Here is a 12,584-nt window from a genome sequence, read left to right as displayed (position 1 = left end):
ATCTGTTCACCATCAACATTGCGTGCAGCAGCAACCACAGCCTCCCAGACACTGTTCAGAGAGGTGTACTGTTTTCCCTCCTTGTAAATCTCACATTTGATGATGGACCACAGGTTCTCAATGGGGTTCAGATCAGGTGAACAAGGAGGCCATGTCATTAGATTTCCTTCTTTTATACCCTTTCTTGCCAGCCACGCTGTGGAGTACTTGGACGCGTGTGATGGAGCATTGTCCTGCATGAAAATCATGTTTTTCTTGAAGGATGCAGACTTCTTCCTGTACCACTGCTTGAAGAAGGTGTCTTCCAGGAACTGGCAGTAGGACTGGGAGTTGAGCTTGACTCCATCCTCAACCCGAAAAGGCCCCACAAGCTCATCTTTGATGATACCAGCCCAAACCAGTACTCCACCTCCACCTTGCTGGCGTCTGAGTCGGACTGGAGCTCTCTGCCCTTTACCAATCCAGCCACGGGCCCATCCATCTGGCCCATCAAGACTCACTCTCATTTCATCAGTCCATAAAACTTTAGAAAAATCAGTCTTGAGATATTTCTTGGCCCAGTCTTGATGTTTCAGCTTGTGTGTCTTGTTCAGTGGTGGTCGTCTTTCAGCCTTTCTTACCTTGGCCATGTCTCTGAGTATTGCACACCTTGTGCTTTTGGGCACTCCAGTGATGTTGCAGCTCTGAAATATGGCCAAACTGGTGGCAAGTGGCATTGTGGCAGCTGCACGCTTGACTTTTCTCAGTTCATGGGCAGTTATTTTGCACCTTGGTTTTTCCACACGCTTCTTGCGACCCCGTTGACTATTTTGAATGAAACGCTTGATTGTTCGATGATCACGCTTCAGAAGCTTTGCAATTTTAAGAGTGCTGCATCCCTCTGCAAGATATCTCACTATTTTTGACTTTTCTAAGCCTGTCAAGTCCTTCTTTTGACCCATTTTGCCAAAGGAAAGGAAGTTGCCTAATAATTATGCACACCTGATATAGGGTGTTGATGTCATTAGACCACACCCCTTCTCATTACAGAGATGCACATCACCTAATATGCTTAATTGGTAGTAGGCTTTCGAGCCTATACAGCTTGGAGTAAGACAACATGCATAAAGAGGATGATGTGGTCAAAATACTCATTTGCCTAATAATTCTGCACTCCCTGTATTTTGAACACAAAGCACTAATGCTTCCTGAAGTACCCATTTTGTTACAGCACTATAAATTACCCACCCATATCCACAATAGTGCTGATTTTTCGTTCAACTTCCAAAGGCCTATCACATTACTCCTACATTTCAGTCGTAAAAGTGCCAAATTGGCAAAGTGCAGTCTCTGTCACCATAGGACAAATTTGTGGCTGCTTTCATTCCTATAAGAAGAGATTTGACCTAGCCATTCGAGGTCCAATTACATTTAGGGTGAAGTTAAAACTGGTTATCTGAATTGCCGACAAGCAGAAAATTAAGTGAACTGATGACCCTTTGTTTATGAATTGTTTAGATCATGGGTTTCTAGAACTACTAAATTCAGTACATACTTAGATCCGGCTACGTCGCGCAAACGTAAAAAAGAGAAACCGGTTTAAATATAATAAATGGATGGATGGATCAACATGTACAAAGTCAGAGAAATTATCAAAAGCAAACAGTACCTGTGCAAGTGTAGACAGATGTCCCCCTTTCTTTGTTGACATTTGCAATGCCAAAACAACGTTTGGGTGCTCAATGTAAGAACTGCACTTCTGGTTCAAACGTCACACTGCAATCTGCCAAAAAGAATTCATATTTAGTCGTTTCCTTGACTCAAATTTAAAGAATTATGAAGTGGACAAAAATAATTTTTAACCAAGTGAATAAAAACTCATTATGTTTTTTTAGATATAGGTGATTTCCGACTCGCAACGTCACAGCGAAGAATAAAGACAAGAAATAGAAGAAACAAATTGAAACTATGGAACAGCCTTACGTTCCCCCACCTTTCTTCACCCTTCTGAAAAAAAAGGCAGTAATACCGGAATTACAGGGTAGGCAATTTTGAACTGTGACTCGTCATATATGAATGGAGAAAAAACTGTGAAAGTTGCGCAAAAACAAATATGTGAAGCGATTTACTTGTCCGATATGGACATTTCACTACTGAGTTCTGCCCTTCAACACATTCTAAAATATGTTAGTGCAAACAGGGAAGCTATGTTAGTGCAAACAGGGAAGCTATGTTAGTGCAAACAGGGAAGCTATGTTAGTGCAAACAGGGAAGCTATGTTAGTGCAAACAGGGAAGCTATGTTAGTGCAAACAGGGAAGCTATGTTAGTGCAAACAGGGAAGCTATGTTAGTGCAAACAGGGAAGCTATGTTAGTGCAAACAGGGAAGCTATGTTAGTGCAAACAGGGAAGCTATGTTAGTGCAAACAGGGAAGCTATGTTAGTGCAAACAGGGAAGCTATGTTAGTGCAAACAGGGAAGCTATGTTAGTGCAAACAGGGAAGCTATGTTAGTGCAAACAGGGAAGCTATGTTAGTGCAAACAGGGAAGCTATGTTAGTGCAAACAGGGAAGCTATGTTAGTGCAAACAGGGAAGCTATGTTAGTGCAAACAGGGAAGCTATGTTAGTGCAAACAGGGAAGCTATGTTAGTGCAAACAGGGAAGCTATGTTAGTGCAAACAGGGAAGCTATGTTAGTGCAAACAGGGAAGCTATGTTAGTGCAAACAGGGAAGCTATGTTAGTGCAAACAGGGAAGCTATGTTAGTGCAAACAGGGAAGCTATGTTAGTGCAAACAGGGAAGCTATGCTAGTGCAAACAGGGAAGCTATGCTAGTGCAAACAGGGAAGCTATGCTAGTGCAAACAGGGAAGCTATGCTAGTGCAAACAGGGAAGCTATGTTAGTGCAAACAGGGAAGCTATGCTAGTGCAAACAGGGAAGCTATGCTAGTGCAAACAGGGAAGCTATGCTAGTGCAAACAGGGAAGCTATGCTAGTGCAAACAGGGAAGCTATGCTAGTGCAAACAGGGAAGCTATGCTAGTGCAAACAGGGAAGCTATGTTAGTGCAAACAGGGAAGCTTACATTCTAAAATATGTTGATCCTCAATGCAAAGTATACCCTGCACCCCCCAATTCCACCCCACTGTCTGTAGGAAGCTGGCCTGGAACCGGTTTAAATGAGGTTTAGTCTTTAGTGGAAAGCACACGTAAACTAAAGGAAAGCTAGCACTGCCGAAGTCAATAGGTCCGACCTTGATAAGCTACTGCACTGAATAGATAATTTTACTGTAAGCTTGTATCACCAAAGAACACAGAAGCAAATAAAGCATGTTACCTGAACAGGTCAGTCCTATGCTTGAAATAAAAATTCTCAAAAAAAAAAAAAAAAAAAAAAAAAAAAAACACACCATATAGAAGATACATGCCCACTTAATAAAAGTAAGCAAATCGTTTTTAGCTTTGATTCAAATCATTCAAAAAAAATTCTTATTGGTGCAAAGAAAAGGATATTACTGGTTTTGAATAATCTGCAGTACAGAAGACACAAGGATAACTAAATAAACAAGCAGACAAAGCCAATAAGCCTGGCATTGGCTGAATAACTTGTCTCTGCCAATGTTTTTTTCTTTTGATGGCTAAGATGGCTGTCCATACGCTGCTGGATCCTCAATGCAAAGTATACCCTGCACCCCCCAATTCCACCCCACTGTCTGTAGGAAGCTGGCCTGGTGTGTGCCTAAGATACTTATACCAGGTATCTACTCTTAGTGAAGTGTAGGCAGTGTCTAGAAGCCAGGCTCTCTAGAGGTAGCTGTGGATGAGCAGCTAAGGCTCATCTAGGAGATATGCAAAGCCGCTGTAGTCACACTTACACACATGAACGAAAACACCCAATTGTACAAAAATAAAGGTACAATATTTTTGGAACACAATACCAGGTAATACACTAAATATATACATCAGCAATCAAATAGACCTAGAACAGATTAGAAAAAACAGTGCAAATAGCAATAACAAATTGTGACTCTAGGGAGAGCGCAAACCATATACTAAAAAAATAAAATGGAATGAGAATAAAGCAATCCCACCTAGGTACGCAAGATGTGTAGAGGGGAGCTTGGAGTACCAGAAAATGACAAAGGTAAGTAGCACAGTACGCCCCAGCGACCAGGAATGTAGGAGTAAATCACTGGATTTTCCCCAAACCACCGAAAAGAAGGAAAAGAAAAAGGACACCCAGACAAGACTGCAAGAAAACCAGCTGTGGATTCCTGAAGAAAAGACCTGTGGAGAAAGGGGACCAAGTCCAAGAGTCACAGTAGAGTCCAGGAGGAGTAGGAGCTACTACCCACCCAGAAGTACTTGCAGGAGTTGGTCGACGGTGATGAAGAACAGGTCAGCACTGCAGCCGGAAAAGAGTTCCTGATGGATGCTGATGATGTGCCACGCTGGAAGGAAGACTGCAGAAGGGTGCCGGTGCAGGCATTCCACCAACAAGCCTTGGCAAAGGCAAACTCCAGGTTAGTAGAAAAGTGGTGCTGCTAAGGACCAGCAAGGCCCAGGAGGAGGGAGTCACATGGGACCCTCAGTGCGCAGCGTCCACAGGAGTAGAGGCAGCGCCCACAGGAGGTGCAGAACAAGCCCATGTAGCACTACAAAATAGGATCCCATGCTGCAGGAGAACCACACAAGAGGCTGTGCTTTGCAGGCTGAAGTGCTGGGGGCTGGAGCTACATGTCACCTGAAGATCCCTTGGAGGAGATGGAAACAAGCCATGGCATCTGCAAGAGACCCAGTGCACCGGGGTACTGTCCTGTGTGGGAAGGCAAAGTCTTACCTCCACCTAAGTCGGATAGCTGGCAGAGAGGACCAAGAGGACTACTCCGGACCACCACCCGTGATGAAGGACCCACACAGCTCAAGATGAGGTGAGATCCACGCAGCTGGTTGTCACTTGCTGTAGGTGTCTGGAGTTGCAGGGAGGTGACTCCTTCACTCAAAGGAAGATTCCCTTCTTGCGCAGGCTGAAGAGTTGCAGTCTTCTGAGGAATCACAGCTGGGGAAATGTTGCAAAGTTGGCAGGAGACGTGGAAACAAAGTTGTCTTCAATGTTGTAGTCTGTCTGTTCCTGGAGGGTTCAGTCGCGGTTCCAGTGGCCATAAGTCGAAGTAGAGGTTGCAGAGGAGTCCTTCTGGAATCTTGCAAGCCGAATCACAGGACCCACCCAAGAGAGATACCCTAAATAGCCCTAAAAGGGGGATTGGTCACCTAACCAGGTAAGCACCTATCGGGAGGGGGCTCCGACGTCACCTGCCTGGCCACTCAGAAGCTCCCAGAGTTCCTTGCCAACCTTGGAAAGAAGATTGTAGAACCCAGGGACCCACTGGAGCTCTGGGCACCACGTCTGGGGTGGTGATGGAGAGTGGAGTGGTCACACCCCTTTCCATTATCCAGTTTTGCACTAGAGCAGGGACTGGGGGTCCCTGAACTGGTGTGGACTAGTGTAAGCACAGAGGGCACCAAATGTGCCCTTCAAAGCAAACCAGTGGCTTGGGGAGGCCACCCCTCCCAAGCCAGTCACACCTATTTCCAAAGGGAAAGGGTGTTACCTCCTTCTCCCAACGGAAATCTTTTGTTATGCCTTCCTGGACTTTATCAGATCAAGCAGCAGGAGGGCAGAAAACTGTCTGAGGGGTGGCCACAGCTGGCCGGAAAACCCTGTAAGAGTGGTGGTAGCAATGCTGGGGTCCTCATAGGAGTTCCCAGAGTGCAAGGAATCATACTTCCAATACTTGCAACAGTATTGGGGTGTGATTCGGCCATGTTTAATACCAAAGGGGACTACTTTTCAAGTTCATGTGCACAGGAAAATGTCCTCACTCACAGTGAGGGGTGCAAATCGGCCTGGTATGATGGGAGAAAAAATCTCTAGCACACTGCAACAGACTAACAGGTAAATTGGGCTGACTGAAAGGCTCTGTATGCATCTGTAAGTTTTGAGAACAAATAAAGGCTCTTGATCTAAGAATAATACTGAATGGAAAGTCAAAACAGCATTGGCAACGCCACAACATTGGGCCGCAGCGAAATCTATTGTCTTGTCTTTTTTCAAGACATGTTGCACAGCAGCCTGTGCTGATGCACAACATTGCTTAAAGTAAAAAAAAAAATGGTTTTTAAAAAGCGCTATGGCGCAGCCAGAGTTGACCGCACCGTAGAGCCTTTTTACTTTTTAAACCATGTTGCACAGCAGCACACGCTGCAGTGCAATATGTGTAGAAAAAAAACACTATAGGAGGGGTTGGTAAAGCAGCACAAGGGCAGAGATGTGAACAAAACGGTTGGGGTGGGGCCAGACTGCAATTTGGGGAGCGTACAGCCAATGGAAGAACACTGACCGCAAACTGGAAAGCTGTTCTGCGTTTATGCTCCTCTGCATGGCCAGAAGACTACAGGAGGCGGTGAGCAGCCGACAGGAAGCCGTAGGTGTGACAAGTAACAAGCAAGGAAACAAAAGTGAAGTGGAAGCCAACCAATGGTAAGTATTATACACAATGGGCGGACTTTTCATTAAGCTTTTTATTTAAACAACATTAGCATTCGCTGGCAGCGTATGCACACTGAGGGGTGTGGAATTCCTACAGCCTGATGGGCGGACTTTTTATTTAAACAACATTAGCATTCGCTGGCAGCGTATGCACACTGAGGGGTGTGGAATTCCTACAGCCTGACATCCAGGACATATTTTCTGTGGTCAAGGACAATAAATCCCCAAGTCCATTTTGCCCTTTGGAGGAGTAGGCCCAACCCCAGTCAGTACAAACCCCTTGGCTAACAATTAACAGCATACTATAAAGCAGGTAAGGGAATTGTCTGCAGCCGAGGTAATATTTGTGTCCATATATGAATGCCGTTTATACTTGTATTCATGGACCATCAATGCAAAGCCTAAAGTATAAGGATGAGCGTTCTAAATGCTTTTAGCTCTGACTGCACTACTGACAGCTGTTCCAGTGGAAAAAAAAAAAGTGTACAAATGCATGATTTCACAATGAGACTACATAAAATGCTCCTAGAATGCTCTCTGGTTAGACGCTAAATGAAGCTTGAAAGTAAGACTGCTGATTCTTTGCTTTAAAGAAAGTGTTCACAAAAAAAAATGCAACTAGGAAACAAAAACATTTTGATATTTTACTGTGAAATTGTAGGCAACATGTCTTTCAAGCTTCATTTAGTAAAATGCACTGATGCATGCTATTATTTCCTCAAAATATTCATAATGGAAAGGCAGTGTAACCAGTTTCAACAAGATTACTGGAAATGTGAAGAAAAAAACAACCACTGGCAAAGCCTATAGGCTTGACATTGGTGGTCAGTCTTTAGAGTTTGTCAATGGGTGTCTTGTTTTGACATGGCTTGTGCAAAAATTTACTGTTGTGGGAGCTTCTGGGCCCTCATTACAGTAACAAACATTGGCAAAAAGAAAACATTTTTTTGGTCTCAAAAACCATACATTGCCATGGTAGTTCCTGGCACTTAACAAAACTACTTTGTGTGTCGATATTCTACTTGTCAAAGAGAAGACTGCAATTATAGAAAGTGCTGGCCGATGGGCAGACAATTCACACGAATTTACAGAAGTAGACAAGGAAATTGCACTCCTAGAAAATATTCGTGAACTGTATTTTAGCAAAATATGTATGTGTACATTTGCTCGAGCGAAAGTCTTAAGGGTTCACAAAAAAAAAACCTGGAAGTTGTTCTTCTGTCCCATCAGGAGTAATTTTCCAACCTCTCTCAGTATGGAAAAAGATTACAGAAAAACTGGTGAAAACCACACAACATGCAAGTCAGTAGGTTTGCACAGATCCAAACAGGAATTCCAACTCTGGAACTTTTGCTTACAGCTACCACCAATCAGAGCAACAGAAAGGTGGAATACAAGGAAATTGCTAGAGTTCAAGTCCTCCCATAGTATTAACTCCGGCATAGTCAAAGAGGCTATCAGAGTTCTTATATAAGGAGACACCTGCCACAATTTGTCACTGCAATTCATGGCACCAAAAGGAACAAGTAGATTTTCCCCCAGAACAAGTAGATTTATGAAGCAACCTGCCCGATCAACAAGTAGATATTTTATTAAATTCCACATCACCAACGCTGTAGGCAAAACCTAAAAAGAACTTTTGATGTCAAAGAAAACTGCTGTGCCACTCACTGTGCATGCGAGAGGCTGAATCAGACTCATATACATACTGCCTCGTGCTTTTATACTGCAGTGAGCAGAATCAAAATGCATGTGACAGATAAACTGACTGACAACTGACACAAAGTTCATCAATGTATGAATACACCTATTATTTACTAATGTTTTCTTATTTATTAAAAGAGGATGACAAAACGGTAACACTATGAAGTGCCTCAACTGAAATACCAAAATGTGTTTGCAATGCTGGAATTAATCTCAAACAGTTACAACGAGCCGGTGTTTATTCCATTTATATCTTGCTGTATCTTTATGGACAGTGACCAAAGGTATCAGCATGAAAAACACCCAAAAGAGACCATCCAGCCCAAATCTCAGCCATATTCCCCCCTTTAAAGAAAAAAAAAACAAAAAACAAGAACACAAGCATCTCAGTACATCAAAACTAGGTTGGAACCCACATTTATTTATGTATACATGTAATATTTGCAACGGCTCACCAAGAAAGAGGGGCGATGCCTGCCTGTTTTGGCTGTCTTTTGAGGTACTAAACCTGATGCTTGCAAGTCGGTTTCTGGCTAATGACACTCACAAACCAATGGAGTAGGCCGGTGGTTTAGAGATGATTCAAGTATTTCCAGACATCAACTTTCTGTTTGAAAATGGCCATTCAGATAACTAATTCTCAGATCAAATTAGGCTAGCAGTAAGGACACCTTATTGTTTTTGTGAAACAGGTAGTGCACTTTTTACAGTCCAATTTTAATATTTTTCTATTAAAAAGGACGATATGAATTTTATACACTACACCTTTAAAAATAACCAAATGTATAACTAGGTTGTCATACGTTCATCGCGACACGCAGCTCAAACCTATCCTCGAGATTTCAATTTCAAGCAGTTTATGAGTGACCTATGAGCGTCTCTCGGAAGTGTCCACTGTAAACAATCCTATCATCAAAAACATTATAAAAACAAGCACTGGCGATACCCAGCCGTGTGGGTTTAGGCGATACCCGGTTGGCCAGGGTTTTTGAAAATCGTTAAAGGGGGGCAACCGGGTCCCAGCTTCAAAGGGGTCCTTGATACACGCGGACACCACCGTTTAATAAATTTATTTACAAGACATCGTGACAATTAAAAATGCCTGTTGTGATTCACAAAACTATTTCGCATATGTGGTATTGGTTAATGTCCGATGTAAAACCTACCTACATACTAGAGGGTCTGGAATAACCATTTTCCAGTGGGGAGAATCTTTCATTTTCACAACTAAATATATGCTTCATACCATGAGCTACCAAAGCAAAACAAAATACCCCTGCCTAAAACGCGAGCATATTTGTTTTAAATGTAAGGGCGAAGGTGACGTCAATGGATAACTGACGACCACTTTAACAAGACAAACGGGAGCATGGTTAGGTTTATACACTATTTGTGACTGGATACTGGAAAAAAAGCTATCAGGACTTTTGTCAACTCCCAACCGATTATAACCTAAACGCTGTTGAGACTCGGGTCGAGCTGAGCTGAACTACTTGCGTTGCGGTTTAGCTGCAGCACTAATTTCAACTCTGAAGGATGATGCGTTTGCTCTAGAAGGTGCACGCACTTTATCACCCCGAACCAAGAAAAGGGGATCTGAAACGGATAATGGAGAAAAAACATAAACCTGCGCCTTCTTTAGGTGGGGTTAATATAAAAAGTTGCGCGGCTCATTACTATCTCTGAAAAGTAATTTCTCGTCTCGTTGTACCGGAGCTTCGCAACCAGTCTGCACAAGCAAAAAACGTAAAGTATATGGGAGCAATTTGCGCCACAAAACTTGAAACAATACAAATGCGTGACTAAAACGAAAGGCAAACTCCCGAGGAGCTCGGTAATGGCTCCCAATTACGACAGCCATTTTGTTTTTCTTACATGAAGGTACAAAACTACGAAGGAAATTGTGATGAACTGCTTCACCTGAACGCGGGGTAAAAACAAAAATCAACCTTTCTAGGTGACATGGTCGTAGGCTCGGGATCCCCGCCTTTTCGGCGCCCGCGCAGCCGCCGTGGCCTGAAAGTAGGCCAAAGACGGCGGAGGTACGTGAAGCAAGGCTTCGCGAAGGCCGCACGCCGTGATAGTAGCAAGGCCACATACAGCCAGGAAGCGGGGAGGAAAAATCACGGTACCGGACAATAAGCCGCTTGCCCCGAAAGGTGCGAGTCTCCCTGGAGTTCAGACATCCACTTACCTGCGCTCAACGAGGTCGCTGCGCACACACTGTGAAGTAAACGACGCGCACAAGGCACTGGCGCGGATTCGGTAGCAGTAAGGCGGCTGGGTGATGCAGTCCTTTTGAGTTTGTACACCCAGTAGCTAAAGGCATAATAGACCATGTTTCCCACAGTGCAGTGCGCGTGACGTCATCGCGAGTGGCTGAAACCGACTTTCAGTTGCTGGAACCGCTGTGGCTTCTGGGACTGTTAGTTTTACAGCGTGTATTGAGCTTCGCAATTAAACTGCATTGGAACTTTATTTCCCAGAACAGTGACACGCCGTGCCCTATGCGGGACTTGGAATGTATTTTAATGTTAAAGGCAAAGTGGCACTGGCAGCTGGGGGTTACAGGTTGTTTGGTGTAGGTGTGTCTCATGCGTCGACAACTATAGGAATTCGTAATTCTGCCCGAAGCAAGGCGGCAGTCTCAAGTCTGTGGACACAGTAAAAGCAGGCTGGAAAGAAATGTAGCGGCCTATTTGGTCAGATAAAAGTTTTGTATAATTATAACCAGGCCTTTAAGTGTGCAGGGTCCCTCGTGTAACAGACCCTGTAGTAAATATATAACAAGCATTTGCAATGCAATGGGTCTCTCGTTTTCTCGAGTTAAAACTGTAGCTTTGTAAATTCCTAACTGGACTTTGCTTGCCACATACCTTGAAAATGAAAAGTAAAACAGTTGACATGAGCGATCCGAATCAAAGCGCCGTGGCAGCCATGAGCGTGAGCGCAAAGTAGAAACACGAAAGGAAAACAAAGTTTGCTTACAGTCAAACATATCGGCAATCATGCAATTGTCCATGTAACAGGGGCGATGTATAGGGCGGTAACCAAACCGCCCCAAGGAGGGATAAACGTAAAGCATTTACCAATTATAACAAAGGGTTCTTGAAAGCAAAACCAATGAACAAGTGATAGTGGTGGGTGGGATTAAAAGCCCATAAACAGATTACAACACGTCAGAACGCTTGTGCGCTCTACCTAAAGAAAGCCCACAGATTGTGTGAAATTGCATTTTAGCTTGTCTCCATTTTGGGCCTACTAGGCCCTGTGATACTCAGTGATAACAGGGCCTGTTTGTTGAACAGCTCATAACATAGCTGAACTCTGTATTCTTTTCTTTTCTGTTCGCTCAGAACGCATAGTGATGCAAGGCTTGCTATTAAGACAGCCCTCATGAAATATCAGTGCACGCCAGCTGAAGCAATATATATGAAGAAATGTACCACCCTGTGTACGTGTCGTCACTGTTAGGTGGAAAGTTCCATCTTGCAATGTGAGGCATGCAAACCCTATTCTGTAATTTCCTTTATGTACTGTACCTTACCTTATTTGGTTCAATAGAAAGGATTAACAGTAATGCTTTGTGAAACGTCCAAGAAATTATCACATGCTTATGTTGAGAATTAATGAGATGCGTGAACACACATTGTGATTTGTAGAAATAAAAGATCATGTATGACTTCCTTAATTTGAACTTTTGGACTTGGCCTCACAAGCCATCAGTTCCCGTGCATGTATTAAAATTGTCTTTTTTTACATTCTGAAGACTGGCTGGTCTCTGTTTTTTGTTCCTGAGCTAAAGGAGGCTTCCCCATCTTGGTGGAGAATGCGGTGCTGCTTGGACTGGCGGTCTCCCCTGCCTTGCTCCCAGCTGTTTGGGGGGGCCCGGGCTCCTGTGCGACTTCCCTGCCGTTGTGCTTGGGGTGGCCCTCCCTGGAAGGCGAGCCAGTGCTGTACTAAGTATCTGTCAACTCCTGGTCGCCTCTCATTTGTCCTATGTGTATTTAATTGGGCGGGAGACATTTGGTTTGCTGAGCTACGTGGATTCGTTTTTTGTTCTCATTTTAACTATCTCCCTTCCCCTGAGTGGAGTTTTGTTTCTGACTTTCTTTATCCTAGGCCTTTGGTGGCATGCCCGCCGAGCCACCCCTGCTTCGGTGGCTGTTCCTGACTTTCTGTTGGTGGCCATTCGCCACATGTCAGATTCTGGGGTTCTGTGTTAATTTGCTGCTATCCTTCTTTACATATAATTTCCTGTACCCTTTCTTCATGGTGTTATAAGTATTCCTTTGTTTTTATGTTATGTACTAGTGGCACTCTTGGTATTTCTTGCAGCCGGTGGGCTGTGT

The 12,584-nt window shown here is 43.8% G+C and overlaps 1 protein-coding gene across 6 annotated transcripts in view; it reads right to left on the bottom strand.

Moving 5' to 3' along the window:
• Positions 1–10,575, bottom strand: part of THRAP3 (thyroid hormone receptor associated protein 3) — a 222,794-nt gene extending 212,219 nt beyond the window's left edge. For 3 of the 6 annotated variants that reach the window (XM_069223850.1, XM_069223848.1, XM_069223853.1), the window contains exons 1-2: positions 10,427–10,575; positions 1,649–1,762 (exon numbers count right to left, since the gene is read on the bottom strand). The gene's annotated coding sequence lies outside the window, so the exon portion shown is untranslated. The other 3 variants (XM_069223852.1, XM_069223854.1, XM_069223849.1) reach the window with 2 other exon arrangements.
• Between the last annotated feature and the right edge of the window lie 2,009 nt (positions 10,576–12,584).

The sequence above is a fragment of the Pleurodeles waltl genome, chromosome 3_1 (assembly GCF_031143425.1).
Source record: "Pleurodeles waltl isolate 20211129_DDA chromosome 3_1, aPleWal1.hap1.20221129, whole genome shotgun sequence".
Classification (NCBI taxonomy): Eukaryota; Metazoa; Chordata; class Amphibia; order Caudata; family Salamandridae; genus Pleurodeles; species Pleurodeles waltl.
Note: the sequence above shows the minus strand (reverse complement) of the source record. Positions and strands in the feature narration are given on the sequence as shown.